This window comes from Pleurodeles waltl, chromosome 3_1 (assembly GCF_031143425.1).
Source record: "Pleurodeles waltl isolate 20211129_DDA chromosome 3_1, aPleWal1.hap1.20221129, whole genome shotgun sequence".
NCBI lineage: Eukaryota > Metazoa > Chordata > Amphibia > Caudata > Salamandridae > Pleurodeles > Pleurodeles waltl.
In genome coordinates, this window is record NC_090440.1 from 334463367 (window position 1) to 334484151 (window position 20785).

Below are 20785 nucleotides of genomic sequence, written 5' to 3' on the forward strand. Positions count from 1 at the left end.
CCAGATTTCATTGTCAAGGTCTCCGAGCATGTTGTTCCGTTCTACGCACATTAAGTTTGCATTGAAGTCTCTCAAAAGGACCCACAAATCAACGAGGTATGACACTGTTAAGTCCTTCAAAGTTGGGAGCAACATTGCCAAGGTTGCCTTTCTTCTTGTGGCAGGGTAAAGGTAGATGCACCCTATGACACGGGAGAGCCATGGTCTTGCTCTACTGCTCTTGCTTAAGGATACCTTCAGGATAACATAATCCTCATTCCCTGAACAGCGCACCCTTGCTGTTGTCATCAGCTAATCTTTCACGTAGATTGACACTCCTCCAGAGGGATGCCCCCTACCTGTAAAGTTATTGTTGGAGCTTCGTATGCTGTGAAGTCTGCCAAGGGGAGGAGTCGAGCACCCAGGTTTCCTACAAAGCAATGATGTCGTATTTCCTTGGCTCATTGATGGCCTCCCTCCTTATTTTGGAATCTGTTAGGCCTCCTATATTCCATGGCCTAATTTTCAGAGTGGATGTTATTGTCTAGTTAGTATTATTTGTGGACCATGTGCTAGGATCGGGAATTAAGAGAGTTTGGTAGCCATGCCCAGTCTGTAGGGTTTGTTTGCCGTGCTGTGCAGTGGTGGCCGCCCCCTTTTTTGTTTGCTGTTATTAGTAACTCCCCTTCTGCAATTGCCGGTGATTGGATTCCCTTTCTAAAGCCCCTTAAGACTGATCTGGTAGTATTGTTTTGTTTATTTTAGCTTTCCAGCCCCTGACCTGTAGCTTTGATTGGTGACTGCATCTTTCTCTGTAAGAATAAATGGTATTTTGGCACGGCGTGTTTTTTTCAGTCTTTTCTACCTTTTCTGGTGCAGCATCTTGTGCCCCTTCAAAACATTTGCTCGTGTGGAACTAGTAAAGTTGATTTTGGTGTGTTTGTTCATCTCTCTAGACCTTGTGATGAAGGAGGCATACTGTCAATATCATCAGAGATCATTTCTTCCTGGCATTTTGGCATAGTGTTTGCCCTTGCTGTTTTACGGGCTAGGGATATTTCTGGTGTTACCCTCACTGTGATTCTATTCCAAGCTGTTATGCCTCTTAGAATTCTGGCCTGGAGCATTTTGGGGGGCATGGCGTAGTGCTGGTTTCATGGAGATGTCCCTGTCCCCTTTCGAGGTGCTAGGTACTTCAATTATTCTTCCTTGTTCAATGCGTTTCAACTGCCCCTCCCGATTCAATGGGCTTTGTAATTGTTTGCATCCATGCTGAAGTTCTATATGGAACTGCTGATATTTTATTGTTTAATTGGGTTACATACACTATAGGGCTATGGGGGTCCTTTTCTGGGGCAGATCTAGTTCTACAGCAAATTCCTGGTTTGGTGCATTTATTGCGGATGCTTCTGCATCGTCGCTGACTGTTTCTTTTTGACAAGATTCCAGGGCCCTGTTGATTTCTCTGTTGAATGAATCAGTTGTTCCCTTGGGCTGTTGTTTATCAAGCTGGAGCAAATGAAGGAGGTTTTTTGCTTCGAATTTATATTTTCAGTGTGTTCTTGTTTTTCTTAGAAAGGGGAGCACCTGCAGTATCTGGTATATTGGGGTAACTACCTGGAGGACTATTTTGCACAGTAGTGGTCCTCTTCCCAGAGCCCCACTGATGCAGTTGATTTGTTGGGCCAGTGCCCACTGATATGTTTGCTGCCCCCATTGATTCTGGAGAAACATCCCTCGGATTTGGCTCTGCTGCTGAGGTTAAAACACTCTCTGGGGCATCTACAATTGCTTGGGCTTGATGTCCTTACCTTTGGGTCAGTATATTTCCGGTGTATGGGTCCCAGTGTTCCCTTTCCAGGTCCTCATTCAGGGAGATCATCATTTCAGAAAGAATTGATAACTTTTGTTAAAAAGGTCTGCTTGTAAATAGATATTGCTTTAACTCCATTTGTAATGAGTGTTTCTCTTTGAGTATTAGATTATTCAGGCTGTCCAATTTACCGTTGATTCTTGTGATTAAGGTGGTGATGGTCTGTAGGGTGGAGATATGCACATCCAGTTTATCAGCTTGCAGCAGTGCTGCATTGGCCATGGTGTTTAATGTTTTACTGATGTTTGTTATCACTTCTGTATGCTGCAGCATAGCAAGCCAATCTTCCACCAGGCCCTTGACGTGGATCTGGCTCTTGTTGGTGAATAAAACATGAGCTACAAATTTTGGTGGTGGTGGAGGGTCTTCTGACAGCGAGAGGATGAGCTCAGTGTCATCGGCATATGAGATGATGTTGAGTCCCTGCGATCTGATGTTGTTGGCCAGGGGGGTCATGTATGTGTTGAAGAGGGAAGGACTGAGGTATGATCTTTGTGGGAAGGCACAAATGATCTTATTGGGTTCAAAGTTGAATGGTGGAAGATGGATACTCTGGATTTTTCCAGTGATATATGAGGCAATCCATTTGAGGGTGTCTTCCAGGATCCCGATTTGGAGGAGGCAGTTGAGCAAGATGTGGTGGGAGATGGAGTTGAATGCAGCTGACAGATCTAGGAAAGTGAGGGTTGCTGTTTGTTGGAAAATGGGTTATTGGTAAGGGCTGGTAAGTACCTACACTTAGCAATAGGCCACAACCTCCACTTGGTTCCAGTTAGGTCTCAGTAAATTAAACCTAGCTCAACCCTTGGTAGCTTGGCAATGAGCGACAAGTCTTAACTCAGGAGACAAAGCGTAAAACAGTCAAATATCACAAAACAGTAATCAAATAAAACACAGGAAACTGTTTAAAAATCCAAACCCAATTTATAGAATTAGATTATATTTTTATCTTTAAAATAACACCAAAACGAATAAAATTGGATAAGGGAAACCGGAGATATGAATTTTCAAAGAATTAATGCTTTCTAGCGCATAGAAGCAACTAGCGCTCAAAGGGTTAAAAAAGGTCACACTGGAAAGTAACAAAGTCCAGAGTTCAGGCCACCCATGAGATAACACTGTCACACTTACTTTCAGAAGTGTTTGATTTAGGAAAGTGGTTCACAGCACCAGCCAAGGGTTCAGAGGCTCTGGTTTGCCTCTTGGGGTCTGGGACTACAACTCCCACAATGCACCTCTTCAACTTATGGAGTTGCTCCAAACGTCTCCAAACTTCTGGATCTTCTTCCAGATGTCCTTTTTGTGTCCTTGAAGTGTCCAAAACTTGATCCAAGGTTTCAGAAGCTCTGAGTTGATCCTTGGGAGTTGGGACTACAATTCCCAGAATGCACCTGGTCAGAATCCTCAAATGGCCACTGGATGCTGGTCAGCTGGGCTCTGCTTGCAGGACTTGATGCAGGGGGCTCTGGGCAGCTCCTTTGTACCTGTAGCAAAGAGGGAGTCCCTTCTTGAAGCAGTAGAAGACAGGTAAAGTCCTTTTAGTGGTGAAGCCCAAGTGTGCAGCTGGTGCAGTCCTCCAGAGTGCAGTGTCCAGGTGCAGGTCAGGGGTCCAGCAGGGCAGTCCTTCTTCTCCTGTAGTTCCTCCCTGTTGGAATCTGAGAGGGATCTTAGGTGTGTGTGCACTGGTGTGGCTAAAAATCGTAAACACACCCCTCTCCTGCCCTCTCCTAATCTAATCAAGGGGGCACCTAATTGTCTGGGTTTGCAGGATGTGAGGGTGTTGCTGGGTTGCTCCAAATGTCCTTCTCTGCCTTTGAAGGCCAGTTTGGCAGCCATCCCCCTTTTCTGCTTCACCATCTGCCGAGGGGAGATCTCCTCCCCCAGGCACATCTCTTTGTGTGGAGCCAGGCCACTTCACACCTCATCAAGGCAGCCTGGCCATGCTGCCAGAGGCTGGCCAATCAGAGCACAACAGCAAAAACAGTGCAGGGCTAAAGTTGGCAACTTTTCAGGTAAAGTTTAAAACTCTTTACCTGAACAAGTTATATTAAATCCAACAACTGGAAGTTGTGGGATTTATTATAACAATTAATTTGATAGCAAACTTCTGGTATCTGTTACTTAAGGGGACTTTTAAAATGAAAATAAAGTCTTCCCATTCTAGGCTATGGAGGCCATTCACTACAACAAGGGAAAACGAATTTGGCTGTTTTATCTCACCAGGACTTATAAAACTATTTTGAGAAAGTCCCTGCTTATAGTTACATGGCATCCAGCCCTAGGGGCACACAGGGCACACCTTAGGGGTGGCATATATGTAAAAATAAAGTAGTTTAAGACTTTGGAACTACTTTTAATTCCAAAGTCGAATTTGCATGTAACTTTAATTTAAAAGCAGCCAGCAAGGCAGGGGTGCCTTTTAAATGACACTGGGCACCTCAGCAGTGCACCTATGGGGGCACTACCTATGCTGGGGTCCCTAAACCTCCATGACCTACCATCTACTAGGGAGGTATAGGTAGGTTGATTTAGTCAATTATAATTAACCTAATTTGCATACTGATTTTACACAGAGCACAGCCCCTGGGACTGGTTAGCAGTACCCAGGGCACCATCAGAGTCAGGAAAACACCACTAAAAAGTGGAAAATGGTGGCAAAAAGTTAGTGGGCCTCTGTAATCAGCTCTGTTCTCTCACACTGTTTTATTGCGGTCTAGGAGAGCCTGATGCCATCGGTGGCTATGGTCAGAGCTGTCTTGGAGCTGTGGTTAGCTTTGAATCCAGATTGAGAGAGGTCCAAGAGGTTGTAGTGTTCCAAGGGTTTGATGAGTTGGTGGTTGATTGTCTGTTCAAGAACCTTCACTGGAAATGGGAGCAGGGAGATTGGCTAGTAGTTCTTCTGTTCTGCTGGGTAAGCGGATGGTTTCTTCAGCAGGGTCATCACTTTAGCATGTTTCCAGTCCTCGGGGAAGGAGGCTGTGATAATGGAGGCGTTCAGGAATTTCTTGGGTCTTGAGCTTGTCTCCAATCACCTTGCTACTGAAGTTGAAAATGTGGTGGGGACATGGGTTGTGGGTGCCTTAGAGTGTACGGAGTTCATGATGGAGATTGTGGCTTGAGTTGTTAGAGTGTTCTAACGGTTGAGTAGGTGTTTGGGGTTTGTGTTCAGGGATGTGGGTAGGCTGATGTTGTCAGTGGCAGGGGGTTGGGGTTTGAAGATCTCATAAATGGCTGAGATCTTGTCATGGAAGAAGTCCAATAGGGTGTCACACAGTTCTTGGGAAGGGATGATTTCATTTCCAGTGGCTGCGTGATTGGAGAGAACCTGCAAGATGGTAAAGAACTTCTTGCACTGATTTCTGCTGAGTGCTACATGGTCTGCTAGACCATTCTTTTTTTCTCTCAGGAGGTTGTGATCAGGTTGAATGCTGTTTTGAAGGTAGTATGGTCTTCAGTTTTTTTCACTAGCATACCAATTCCTTTCTAGTTGCCGGCAGTTACATTTGGAGGATTTCAGCTCTGGGGTGAATCAGCTGGCTCTTTTAGACAATACTTTAGGTTTGTCTGGCTTGGCGGGGGCGATTGAGATGGTGCATTTCATCGTCCACTGGGAAATGTTCTTTGCAGCCTGTTCTGAGTTGAGAGATGTGTCTGGGTGGTGAGGTTGAGTTGAGAGCCAAAGTTCACATGCTACCACCCTCAAATGGTATTGGTAAAATTGATTTCACCCAAATAATCTAGTAATGTACTCTGGAAGGGCAAAAGAGATGGTGCAGAAAAGATGCAAATATCATGGCGTTAAAAAGCAAATGTGGGCTTACATGTTTATTTACACAATCGTCACAATTATGAAAAAAGTAAATGGCTTCCATGAACACCAATGCCCTTTGGCTGTACTGTAGCTTAATGGCACTGCAGTATCACATCACAATAAAATGTCAGAACTATATGACGTACAGTTGTTTTTTGTGATGATATCAGAGTCTCACTTACACCTACACTTAAAGTAGTCTCTGTGGCTAGGTTTTGCAAAGGACCCCACATGCACTGGGGAAACACACACACACAAGTTACACATAGGTGGTGATATTTTCACCACTTTGCCTATTTTAAGTGCCTTTGAGTCAAAATGTGTGAGCCCTTCAAAAGGGGCACCCACAGTAATAAAAACGAACATGACTTCCTATCCCATGATTTTCAGATGATGTTGATGACATGATGGGCATCTTGGTGGGTCATGCTATAAAAGCGAGTCAACCGAAGGGAGTGTGCTCTAAATTGAGAAGAATCGTCTGTGCTAGTGAGATGACTGCAGAAATGTTTTCCTCTAGAAATAGAAAACAAACATAACACCTTGAAGATGCCAGCACTGGTACACAATTGTCACATCACACTATTGTCAAAACAAAGTTCTAACTTAAGGTAATATGGAAAAATCCTCATGTGGGTTATTAGCACATCTTGGAGAGAATTGTCACTAAATAAGTACAAGAGTTCTTAAAGAAGATTCCATAACTGAACATATATTAAGAATCTAGAGATAACTAATATTTGAAAAAAGATTTTTAAAGGAGAACAATGTCCAGAAAGTAACTAGACAAATCGTGATGACTTTGAATATTCCAGTGAAAATCTGATAAACTACAAATGCTGAAGGAACTTGGATGTGATCAACAAGGCACACAAGTAAAGTGTTGAGTCATGATTCTTAAACATTTCAGAGAGGATATTGGAGAGATTGTTAGTTGCTCAAATAACTGGTGAATTTCCCGGTTACATTAATACACATTCCTGTTACTACTTGTTATGCTCATAAGTCAGGATTCCTCGAACTCCTGTGTGATATGCTTATTGCTTTCTAAAGAAATCACACTATGTCATATCTTACACTTAAGAATGTAACTAATCACTGTTTAGTTTATAGGAGGTAAATTTGATACAAAGCCTGATTCACAAAGGTAAACTTAGACATTTGGTCTAAGTTTCAACCACAAGTCTAAGATTTTTGATTTTTTGGTATTGACAAAGGTAACTTCAGAGTAGTATCTTATTGTCCATACTCTGGGCAGATTATCTGCACTCGGTGCAGATCATCTGCACTCAGGATGGATTGTCCGCACACTCGGGCCAAGTATCTGACCTCAAGCTGAATCATTGTAATTACACACATCTGCACCCCATCAATGCTACCTGCATCCCTGCTGTACACATTCAAGGCTCTGCTTTTTCCACAACCACACTGTGCCTGTCTGTTTTGAATGCTGTGAAGACATTCCACGTCTCAGGAGGAATACAAATTACACAGAGGCGGAGACCACTATGATCATCAAATTCATAGTGAGGAACTGCATGGTCTCTCCCCACCCCCGGTCACAGCAGCAGTTCCTCACTGAACGCAGCCCTATGCCAGCAGTTGGCCATGGCTGTCACTGCATTGAGGGAGGATATACAGACTGTCAGTGATATTAACAAGAAGTGACAGGATGAGAAGAGGAGGGTGAAGGAGAAATACAGCAGGATAGAGGTACACACTAGACCCTGCATCCAACTCATCCCAATTGAGAGGTGCATCCTCTCTACCGTAGACCCCTACCTGCTCCATGGGCTGCCTGTGAGTGATGACCTCATTGTGGTACCAGGTAATATGTGATGATACTAACAATGACACTAAATGATCAATGTCTGTGATGCTCTACGAATGTTATCATGAATGTTGTCCAAAGTATGTACCATTTGCATTGTGAGTTAGACCCTCAGGTGTCTCATTGCACTACAAGTGCCAGAATCCTTTGTGATGCTAATGTCAACTTCCAATTTTTCAGTCCCAAGCAGTGGCCAAACACTGCTACCTCATCCACTTACCACAGATAAATGGCAATAGTTAATATCCCTCATTCATTTGCCACTCCTGTTGACATGTAGATGCAATTGTGTACACATGTGACAGGTTCAAATAACTTTGTTGAGTCTGATGACCATTCCCTATTCCATGCAGCCAGAGGACAGTCATGCACTGGAGCAGCGGTCCCTGCACCATCAGGGAGGCAAAGTCATGGAGCACATCAACCCATACCATAAGCACAAACTGGTATGCAATTATGGCCAGGAGAGGGCACTAACCCCTAAATTGTGATCAGTCAACTTATAGATACAATACATGGAATCTATAGACAGTCCTAAATCTGTGAAATGAACTAGGGAATGTTGTGTATCACTTGTCAACTAGAATGTAAACTTAAAACGCATATCATTGTAGGCCCTGTGACTTTGTCGAGAAATACACTTCCTGAAGTGATCTCTGCTACATGTATGGGGTGACATCTGGTCAAGCACTACACACTTGGTGGATGTCAGACCCTAGTAAGTGTACCTAAAAATGACTTTACCAAATGCTTATGCTTCTACACTGTGGATTAAGGCCCATATTTATACTTTTTGACGCTAAACTGCGCTAACGCAGTTTAGCGTCAAAAAATTTAGCGCCGTCTAACGCCATTCTGAAGCGCCATGCAGGCGCCGTATTTATGGAATGGCGTTAGCCGGCGCTACCTGGTGTGCGTGGAAAAAAAACACGTAGACCAGGCAGCGCCGGCGTAGGGGGAAAATGGCGTTAGGGCGTCTTAAAATGGGGCAAGTCAGGTTGAGGCAAAAAAATCGCCTCAACCCGATTTGCGCCATTTTTTTCGACGCCCAGACGCCATTTAAATGACTCCTGTCTTAGTAAAGACAGGAGTCATGCCACCTTGCCCAATGGCCATGCCCAGGGGACTTATGTCCCCTGGGCATGGTCATTGGGCATAGTGGCATGTAGGGGGGCACAAATAAGGCCCCCCTATGCCACCAAAAAAAATTAAAAATATAAAAAATTATACTTACCTGAACTTACCTGAATGTCCCTGGGGTGGGTCCCTCCATCCTTGGGTGTCCTCCTGGGGTGGGCAGGGGTGGCAGGGGGGGTCCCTGGGGGCAGGGGAGGGCACCTGTGGGCTCATTTTGAGCCCACAGGCCCCTTAACGCCTACCCTGACCCAGGCGTTAAATAGTGGCGCAAATGCGGGGTTTTTTGACCCGCCAACTCCTGGGCGTGATTTTTGCCCGGGAGTATAAATACGATGCATTTGCGTTGCCGTCATTTTTTTAGACGGGAACGCCTTCCTTGCATCTCATTAACGCAAGGAAGGCGTTCACGCAAAAAAATGACGCTATTTGCCCATACTTTGGCGCTAGACGCGTCTAACGCCAAAGTATAAATATGGCGTTAGTTTTGCACCGAATTTGCGTCGAAAAAAACGACGCTAATTTGGCGCAAACGGAGTATAAATACGGGCCTAAATGTTATCAGTATGTGTTGTGTGTTTTATATTACTGGTGTCACCCATCTCCATATGCTCACATATGGCTCATAACAGTATACCACATCTTAACATGTTGGCTAATGAAAGGCTGACTCAAAATGTATGTGTACAGTACATACCTAAGTGCTTAATAATATATTGGCCCTCATAGGTGGATTTAGCAAGGTCAGTGCAGCAAGTCTATACATTAAAAGTCATTACGCATCACCAGGGGCAAGGTTTTTTTGCATTCCCAGGCTTACATGGTTCTGCCACTCTGGGGAAGTATAAAGATTCACGGGAGTTGTGTTGAAACACCCCCACAACGCTCATGGAATGCCACCCAAGTGCAGAGTAAGGCAACCCAGTGATTTTCAAGAAGGCCATTCAAAGCCGTGCAAAGTGGCTTGGGGTGGCCTAATAAATATGATTTAATAATGTGCGCAGCTGGAGTCATTCAAAAATTGGTGCTCAGGTGTCTTGAGGGGCTCATAAATATGCCCAAAAGTCTCTTATTCAGAGAGTAGTCACAACTGGTTTGTAAGTTCATGGCATGTATACATGCTGACAAAATCCCAGCGCCCAAAAGCTAAAGTAATAATGAGGATGAGGGTTACACTGATGACAGCAGACTTGTGTAGAGGAGATGAAGCACATACATCTAGTGGATCAGCTGCATAATGTGAAACAAATTAAGGTGGGGCTGAGCCCAGCCTTGCCTAATGACCAAATTGTGTTATCTTAGACCAATGTTTTTTTCACTTTGTATCCTCTTCCACCATAATTACATATAAGTAAATCTTGGGATATAGGACTTCAAGACATGAGCAGTATAACTGTATCCAGTGTCATGTAAAACAGACTGCGATGTTGTTTATGTACATTGGGAACACAGGCCACAAGAGTGAACAGCAGAAATAACTGACCTGCCAGTCCACAATGTTCAATGTTGTCCCGGTTGGGGTATAGAGGTTGCAGAATGACTCTTAGGACCATACTTATACTCCCTTTGCGCCAGATTAGAATCATTTTATTTTACGCTAATCCGGCGCAAACGTAACACCATATTTATACTTTGGTGCTAGATCCGTCTAACGTCAAAATATCACAGCGTGCACCATTTTCTGGATGAGTGAAACTGCCTTGCATCAATGAGATTCAAGGTAGCCGTTCCCGTCCAAAAACTGACTTAAACACCTGTGTGCCATAATTATCCAACCGTGCAAAAATGACGCACGTCTGGTAGGCAGAGCCAGAAAATGACACAAATCCCGATTTGCGCCAAATTTTAACACCTGGGTCAGGGCAGGCGTTAAAATGGAGCAAACAGACCACTACTTAAGGAAAACTCACACAAGCAACATCATAGCGTAAAAAGGAAGACATGGAGGTGATACTCATGCAGCATGCACGAAGACGCAGAGCACAGGAGCAACAGCAGCAGCTACGACCACACCAACATGGACCCCAAAGGCAAAGCAGAAGGCAGGAGAGGATATTCAGGACCAGGACAACCCTTTAGGTCCTCAGGGAACATGACATCATCCAGAGTTACAGACTAAACTGGCAAGCAATACAGCAGCTGCTGCGCCACATTGAGCCACAGTTGGCACCCAGCTTGCAGACACCCCACATCATTCCACCGGAGACCAAGCTGCTAGCTGTCCTGAACATGTTGGCAAGTGGCTCTTTTCAAACCACTGGTGCCTTGTTGACGGGATCTCACAGCCTTCATTCTCTGCCTTCCTTCCCAAGGTACTTTTGCCATCATCTCCCTCACACCCCACTACATCAGCTTCCCCAGCACACAGCAGAAGCAGCAGGAGACCAGACAGGGATTTTATGGCTTCCCGCACGTGTTTGGTGCTATTGACTGCACCCATGTCCGGATTGTGCCACCTGCTGCAACTGAGCACCTATACCGCAACAGGAAGCACACACACTCCATCAATGTGCAGGCCATTGTGGATCACTGTGGACTGATTCACCAACATCATGGCAAAGTATCCTGGGAGTGTACATGATTCATTCATCTTCCGCCACAGCACCATCAATCGGCACTTCCAGGATGGACGGTATGGCGGCCTACTTGTTGGTAAGTACAGAAACCTAGTATGTTACACACAGCACAGCAACCCTGTAGGACACCCAACACATACACCACTACATTGACACGTGGGCAGGAAGACACTGAGGTGTGACACTGGTAGTCATGTTTGATATCCTGACCCAATGGGATACACACCTATGGACAAATGACGGATGCAAATAACAAGAGATGGCACTCTAGAGCCACACTGGACCAATTTAAAACCACACAGTGACAATGAGATGGCCTTAACTGACAGTAAAACTTGGAAGATGAGCCTTTCAAAATCACATCAATAACACTCAATCCCACACCCTTCCAGGCAATATGTCCTGTGTAAGGGGTGTGTAATGTGTGTTGCTGCAGGTCAAACACCATGAGACACATAGCATGATGACGCAGACTCTAATGAAGGTGACATGGAATTATTGAGGCAGTACCAACATCTCACATCACTCCTGGGGTGACATTGCCAGCTAGCAATAAGGAAGTGGCCTGTGCTATGAAAACATGTGGATGTGACACTAATGCAAAGTGCACACTGCTACACATATGGATTGAGACAATTCCCCATATACATAACAGATGTACAGGCAGATGGACCTTCCAACACTAAAACCTTCACCCCCACAATCAAGTTAGCCAGCTTACCTGGAACAAGTTCAGTAGTGTAGGTACAAGTTTGCACATGAGCCAACACGGTGAGGGCACAAAAATAGGTTTGCATAGAACTTGTCACACATGGGATAGTTGTGCATTGTCAATAGTGAACTCTTCAGTGCTGCCAACTTATAGCGATGTGTTGTGCATTGTCACCTAGCCATATCAAAGGGCCTCACTGTTGCATTTCACCTGCAATCATATATGTTGAATTGAATGGGATGTTCAGGCCATATAGTGCAACCATGTTACCACCACATTGGAATAGATTGTGTGTGTGGAAGTATCATGTCTCCTCCAGTGAAGGCACACTGAAACTTCTTACACATTACATAATGTATGGGAGATACACACTGAACAGCAAGTTTCTAAATATACCACTGGTAGCATGGCAATCAGCCAAACACCAGTTTTGATAGTCAAACAACCCAATGCAGAAAGAACATCACAGAAGCCTAGGATCACACACAATACCACAAACACAGATGAGTCACAGACGACACAAGATAATAACTGCCATGCAAAGTGACAATCACGGTGCAATCAACAACCAAATACTTACCCCCATTTTCTCTTTCAGCTGATCAGGGTTACGGGATCCAGCCATGGATCATGACCCCAATTGCCAACCCAAGCACAGCAGCAGAGTGTGCCTATAATGAGGCACATCATAGGACATGCAGCATAGTTGAGTGGACTTTTGGCATCCTGAAGCCCAGATCCAGGTGCCTGGACATCACCGGAGGCAGCCTCCTATATTCCACTGAAATGGTCTGCAAGGTCATTTTGACCTGTGCCATCCTGCACAGCATTTGTATGAGGAGGAACTATCCCCTCTATGAACCGGATCAACAAATGCCTGAAGAGGAGGAAGAGGAGGGTGCTGTCTGTGAAAATGAGGGGGAACATCCAAACACAGCTGTAGGATTGCGTCGGAGACAACACATTGTATAAAACTTCTTCTAACTATAGTCACCATCACCACTTTGTTATCATATGTAATTAAACACCTCACTTCATCACTCAATCATGCTCTGGGTAATTATTTATGCATCACATGATCCCTAGGAATCATAATCAGAGTTTAGCCTCATGGAGCATTGCAGAAATACAAATATGCATTCTGAAAAAGCCACATCACATTTGATGGGTATGAATGTACAGCAAACATCACCCACAGCGTTAATGACATATATCCTGTCAGTTTCACATTTGAAGGGCAATATCAGAGGACCACAGCTATGAGACACATCCATGTTGCCAACATGGTCCATTGCAGCATATGACACACAACTAAGACACCATCAATCACAAGGTAAAAAAGTGCTTCATACATGAGGCAGTGGATGTGCAATTACATTGGTAACAGGAATGTATGACCAGCCCCTTGGCAGCAGTAAGTGTGACATCAGCTATCTCTGCAAGGAGCATGTGTGACAAGAAGTGCATTAAACCTGAAAATGGCTAGCACAAGTGGCCCAGGTATGACAAACATTTCTCACAAGACATGCACTCCGCAGTCCATCCCATGTAAGAAGTCCTGCCACTGCCATGTTCTAAGTCTCTCCCCACCCTTCTCTAGGGGGTGCTGTAAATGGACTATCTGTACCCTGAGAATCTTCATCTACACACACTCAGACTCACATTCTGACTCCTGAGTGCTTCCTTCTTCAGTATGGCATGCCATAGTCATAGTTCATCAGTCTGCATGGACTTGAGGTCCGATAATGCACTGCCTGGTAATCCGGTAAGACCTGTAATCAGTTGTCTTTGCTTCCCATGTGAAAGGTCCAGTTGGCCCTTTGAACTTGATTCTCAACTCCAGGACTTGTGAGAGACTGAAGGTGCACACACCTGTGAGCACTTCCATTCAGACCAGCCATTTGAACCTGCACTGCCCTTGCTGCTGCCTGGAACTGCTAAGAAGCTGCCATTTTCTGAATCTCCTTGTTGCGCATTGGCATACAAATCACTTGTGTATCAGAGCCCTTGGGGTATTATGTAACAGTGCAGACCACAGCAGAAACTGTTTTTTGTTCCCACAGTGTTGTTCCTGCTTGTCGCAGTCAGAGTCTGCTCACTGTGTATTTGGCTTGTTCATGTTTGTTCCTGACAGAGCCTGCATCCTGTTAGCCAGACTGCTTCCAGAGTTTGCGTTAACCATAGAGGTTCCCTGTGGCTACATTTGTCTCATAGTTGCTTTACATGTCCTATGTTTCCTCCTGGGGTATTGTGTCTGGTAGGTCAACGATGAATCCTCAAATGTACAGTATAGTTTAATCAGTTTACTTATCGTATTCTGTTCTGGGACATGTATTCAAATGGCCTAATCCAGCCCCCATCCCTTGTCTAGTTTTGCATGTATTCATTAGTGCCAAACAGTGACAGTGTGCTATGTCTGTATGCATGGATTTAGTACGGTGCCTTCAGCACAACAAACAAGGGTTGCTAATGTGTATGTAAGGAAAAAACGTGTTTGTTCCCTGATGGTCCAGACACAGATTCACTTCTGCCACCACCTTCTGATGGGGCTTGCGTGGTGACTAGCTGTGAGATTAATCAGCACAGAGGCACTGATGTTCCCAGTGGCAGTGGAAATTTTAGAGCCCACCCTGTATACACATTTTGTGATGAAACCTGCCTGTTTCCTATTACTGATCCATAAAGTATTTGAGCACACCAAGGTTGCTTTGTCGTCAGCCTTATAAAAGTTTAGCAGTGCCATAGCTGGACTATCCCCATTTGTGTTGTTAGTTGATCGTTGACTTTTGGTGAATTCTGCTTTGAATGATACTCTGTTAATTCAAAGGTTGGCTCCACAGACTCATGACTAGACCTGCATGTTACTGTGACAACATGGAGGCCAATACTGACACTGGGTACACATGGACACACACTTGAACTGGACATCTTTGTTCAATGAACCACTATAAATATGTGAACACATGCAGCATGGTCTGCTGGTCCTCCGCAGCCACGGGAGAAACATAGGTCATGTACATGACTCAAACTGTGGTGTACATGACTCAAACTGTGGTGTACATAACAATTTTAGGATTGGATTTGAGACACTGTGTCACAAACACTGCACCTACCTAGCATGATCAAATGATGGACTCATGGGTAGTATACACACAAGTAACCATGAAGTGGTATTCAATATTTCATTACATATGAGGGGTAACACATCTGACATAGCCATTATCAACCATCCTCGACCTATCCTATATATAGTTCGTCATGGGAAATGAATGGCATGTGATGGTTATACACATTTATAACACATTCATACAGGCACATTATGCCAAACTTTTCTTGTGACGTTCCCACAGAGGCACAACAATAATTTGAACAGCCAATTCACAGACATAAACACACAGGCCATGAGTCTATTAGTTTAATTGCGCAGCTTTGCTGTCCTCTATTGATGCAACACCTGCTCAAACTAGAAAATACCTATTTTATTTCCAAAGTTTGTGTTGCTGTTGTGTCAGTTAAGAGAGCTAATCCTGCACAACAACATGAGTATAACAGCCCGCAGTAGTATGGTCTGCCACATGTGCCCAAACATTAGAACAGACACTGCAGGTCATACCATCTTATCTTTGTATAGTTATAGGGTGCAATCAAGTGAAAACTTGAAAAATCACACAAACACAGTTAAAGACAGAATTTTTTACGCAAACGTGTAAAAAAAGACGCATATGCATCAAAATATAACACATATGCGTTAAAAAATGATGCTCACACACATTATACATCAATTGGTCCCCAGCATTAATTCCAACACCGCACCCCAGGAAATCGGTAATCCATTTAAAATGTATTGATCCTTGAATGCGGGGGAATTTTCATGCATATTCATTAAAAAATATTGATGCAAACCCCGTAAGCATCATAAAATTACACGCAAGACAAAAGAAACAGCCTGCAATTGAGACAGGAAGTGATGTAACAGGATATCATGTTTACAGAAATGTTACGGTGGTTGTACTTCCACTTTCACTTTGCAGTATGTGATCATTCTAGACTGTGTGGCTGTGTCTTGAGTTGTCTGTGAATATTGTGAATCTTTCTCCTGTGTGATTAGATTTGTCTTTGTACTGTTGGGAGTGTGTTTGTGGGTATTGTTAGTTGGGGTATTGTTGGTCTGTCTGTGGGTTAGTTAAGTTTCCTTTATCTACCTCCTTTCCCTGTTTTTCCCTCTTTACCCTTTTCTCTCTTATTTTGGTTGCTATGTTGAGAAGGCCATGTCTGTGGCGAATGGCTGAGGAGGAGCAAGGGGCATTTGTGTGGCTGGTGTGCCACTTCCTCCCTCTGATGTTGGAGGCTGGGGGCCGGGTGATACAGGGGTATCACATGGAGGCAAGGAGGCTCAGGTGGGCAAAGGTGCTCTTCCACCTAAGAAGAATATTCAACGACCACCAGTTGAAGTATCGCTGGGCTGACCTGGTGGCCCAAGAGCAGGACTTGCTGGACTAGCTGGGTGTGGGGATTGGTGGCCCTGTTGGTGAGTACAAATTTTACTAATGTGTACAGTACAATGCTCTGAAGTGAGAGTAGCAGATTGTGTGACATTCTGCATGCAATGTTTGTGGACATGTGGAATGCAAGTTGAACAAACTGTGGCCCTGATTTATACAAATTTAGCTATGCATTACCGTCATTTGTTGATGCAAAAGCTGCGCAAACTTACAAAAGACAAATTTATCTTCTAAATTAGTGCCGCTTTTAGCATCAATCGATGATGGTAATGCGGCACAAACAAAATTATGAATCAGGGCCTGTGTGTGTACCAGGAATGGATGTGTTTCACATGCTAATACAAGGAACCAATGTAGTCCCCAGTTTTTTTCAACCATGTCTGAACAGTATTTATGGCCATATGAACAAAGATTTTACTAACCTCTGCTAATATCTTAGGCCGATATTTCTACTTTGTTCATGCTGCATTTATGTTATTTCTTGATGCAACAGTATAGCACACTTGCTACAATCAAATTTATTTTGCTAATTTTCATGGCTGTAGCATAAACAAATGATGCAAATGGAACACAAAAAAAAGACACATCTGGCCCTAAGTTCATTGTTTCTGTGTGTTTACGTCTGGACAGAAAATCGTTCACATGGCCAAACCCAATTGTGCCAGGATGCTACCAGATTGCAGTAGCACAAAACAGGATCATCTTGTGGCTTTTTGGAGTAGGCGTGAAATCCTATCATTGAGTAGCAGGGCCCAACAACATTTTTGGCTTGGGTGCAATTGCTGGTACTGAGCGAGTGCAGTTACCATCTGTGTCACTTTATAGCCAAACAATTTTGTAAAGTGATTGGCTCATGATCCCTGCTCTTTGTGAATGCATGGTCACAAACTATTTAATGGCATGATATGTTGCAAGTGACCACTGACTGCTTCCATTATACCATTTAAGTGATGAAATAGGTTGTTATTTTACTTTTGGTACACCCCTGCTGAAATAGTGCATCATATGTACAATCATTAGCTTCTCAGTATGAAGGCACTCACATACATGGTGGTATGCTAAGATCAGCAGGCCAGCATTCGTGTGAGTGCCGCCATTCCCAAGGTGCATTCAAATAGAGACCTACCTCATCATGATTACAGAAGTAGGACATTTGCTAACCCATGTTTTAATTAGCGGACAATGTCAGTTCGGTTATACTACCACTGATCACCCAACTTGGCAACTCTAAGTTAATGAATCTGGCAAAGTGTGATTCACAATACCTGATATAGGTACGCAGGACCCAGAGTAACACATTTCATGTGCAATGACTACACCTGTGACCATGCATTCTGCCATGGATGATCAAATTAGACACTGTCAGCATACATCTTTTTGTTGTTTAGAATCAGAGAAGTGGCCAATCCATGTTTAGCATAACATTGTCATCAAGTAACACACAGGATCCCTGCCATCATGTTGTCATAGGGGGCATATACGTCTCTGTGTATACTGCCAATGTGGCATATGTAACCTACATACAACACTGGAACACATATAATAGACCACTGAAAGCACAATAATTCCTGTAGGCAAATCAACCCACATGAGCATCACACAGTTACTCATTGTCCCTTGATGCACAAGCCACAATACCTGAGTCACTGGTATTGCAGTGCACCAAGAATGTGGCATTGCATGTGTCTCCCAATTACAAATGATGAAATGGAGTACCCTCTGGAATGAATTAAGCACCGAATTAAGTAATCTTGTTTCGCACCACATGATTGTTAGGGCTAGTGCATATGTGCATATGTGTGTCTATCACTCACTGGAGTGACAGTGTCAATGCATGTTTGCAGTAGTATGTGTGTTGGGGTGTCTACATGCCTTATGTGCAGTTCTATCATATAAAATATTACACACAGTGATTTGTTGTTCCAAGTTTTGTACAGTGAGCAAACACTGAGCACATATCACCCTTCCATGTTTTACAGGTGGACCAGCCCCCTACACAATTGGTGAAGTGGCTCGATTTGTGGACCCAGACTTAGTGTTAATATGCTTGTCCTGTGTTCTGTTTGCAGCTGTTGTGTGATTGACTTCTGTGTGTTGGACTCATTGCAAGGGATGATGTGCTGGCACGTGATCTGATATGTGACTTGACTGGTGGTTGACATTTTGTTTCATGTTACAGTTCGACATTCTGCAGTGGAGAGTCATATATTTGGAGTCGAGTGCTGTGCAATAAGTATGGGCAGGTGAACAAGGTGTTTTTTTGCTACATGTATGCCAATAATTAATTTGGAGGTGGCCAGTGTCATAATTAAATCAGCAAGTCATACCTTAATTCACACAGACCAGCGATGCATACGTCTTACACACAGACTTGCGCATCCCTGTTAAGTAATGAACATGTAGGACTGTATGGGTGACTTTCCCGCAGCATCTAGCTCCACATGTTGTACTCCATGTACGTGGCACTTGAGTGAAATGTCATGGGCGTGCATGCAGGTAAAGGCCAGATAGGTGCTTGCATCAATGTGCTTGATTTGGAAACGTGTCAGTGAGATGTGAAGATGTTGACAATTGTCTGCAATTAGAAAAATAAACGTAGATTTGATTGTCCAATGATTGACTCAGCCCTAGTTGGCAGGCCTCATTACCTGTGGTGGACTGACTAAACCCATGGACAGCTGTCCAAAGCTTCCTGGTTGTCCTTGATGTTTGAAAGTATGTATTGGATGTCCATCCCCCCTGAGGCACAGGGTTAGGGCTAGAAAATATGTGTACCCGGGTGTGATGATCACAATGTAGATGACAGACATGTAATTCAAGCATTCATGTGTTCCAAACTACAATGCCCCCTCATGATTACCAACTGCACATCGTCCTGGCAGTTCCATATATAAATCACAGGTCTTGTGTGCCTTGACTTTGATCCTGAAGATAGTTATTAGTCGGCCTGGCACATGTTGCGTACTTGCAGCATTTGTAATGCGACTAATAGCAGTAGAAATATGCACAGATCATTTAATTAAGTACACACCAGGTTGTGCATTGCTGTGCTGTTAGATAGTTGATGGGTAGGTTGCGTTGGCATGTCATTCCTCAGGGACATTATGTGCAATTCTTCAGGACCGAAAACACCTACCTAATCCTTAAATACTCAGTACCCATTTAGGGAATATTTTGGTTAAGGAACCCTCCATGAATTATGAGGTTGGGCCCCTTGGGAGTATCACCTGAATTGCGTGGTCCAACAGGGTTGTGGAATTGCCACACAAAGCATTTCCACCTACATCTCCTTAGTGCTCCAGAGATCATGTATATGTAGAAACATCACCATCATTTTTTCCACTCAGATATGCACATGTGTGCTACATTATAGCTGCTGCCAGGACTACCTCAGTTATACAGATGACACCATCCAGGGGTTTAGGAGACATCCTGGCTGCAGCAGTCAAATCCACTGCCACCCGTCTGTCAGGTGAGCGTGCCATATAGTATTGCAGACAACTGATACCCTACTCATGCACAATGATCAAATCCTTATGGCAGTCCATTAGCAGATATAGCCACTTTTGCATTGAATCTTAAATTTAAAATGTCCCCAGCATAATCAGTGATGGGTGTGTCAAGTGTGAATAATCACATATAAATCATGCAGAACATTAACTATGGTGTCACTTCTTTCACAGGCTGCTGGATCAAGGACCATATCTTCTGCTACACACATGATGGGCTTGAGGTCCAGCAGCTGACATCAATGGGGATCTCAATACCACTCAAAACTTGTTTGGAACTGGTGAGTCTGCTTTTGTTTTGTACATCTGGATTGAACACCTCAATGCCACATTGTGAACTGTCACATGTAGGTGTAAACAAACCAGGTCACATGTGTATCATCTGTCGATACAAAGATAAGTTGACTCAATCTTTGTGTTGCATCACATGATATTTTAAGGTAAATACTTAGCCTGTTGCAACCTCTGTCATACAGGTGCTGAGGACGAAGAGTTGAGTCAGGAGGAAGGACCATCCACCAGTGGCGGGCGATGGGCATCCCAAGAGGAGAACCCATTCATCTTCCAAGCTACCTATTCAGCTGCCAGTAATGTCCAGCAGGAGGAGGAGGGAGTACAGAGGATGAAGATCAGGCTCTGTTTTAAATGGTTATAGAGGCCGATCCCCTGCCCACTATTGTTGACTGATGGGTTTTACCATCTGAGCCTAAATCTGTTCTGGTCAGCATAGTGCCTCCTACTACACCACAAAGGATTGCCCAGTCCTCACGTACCCCAACACAACCATCACCTCCTCACAGCCATCACATCCAGGTCGGATGTGTTGGTTACCCTACACATTACTACCCTGACAGTGCC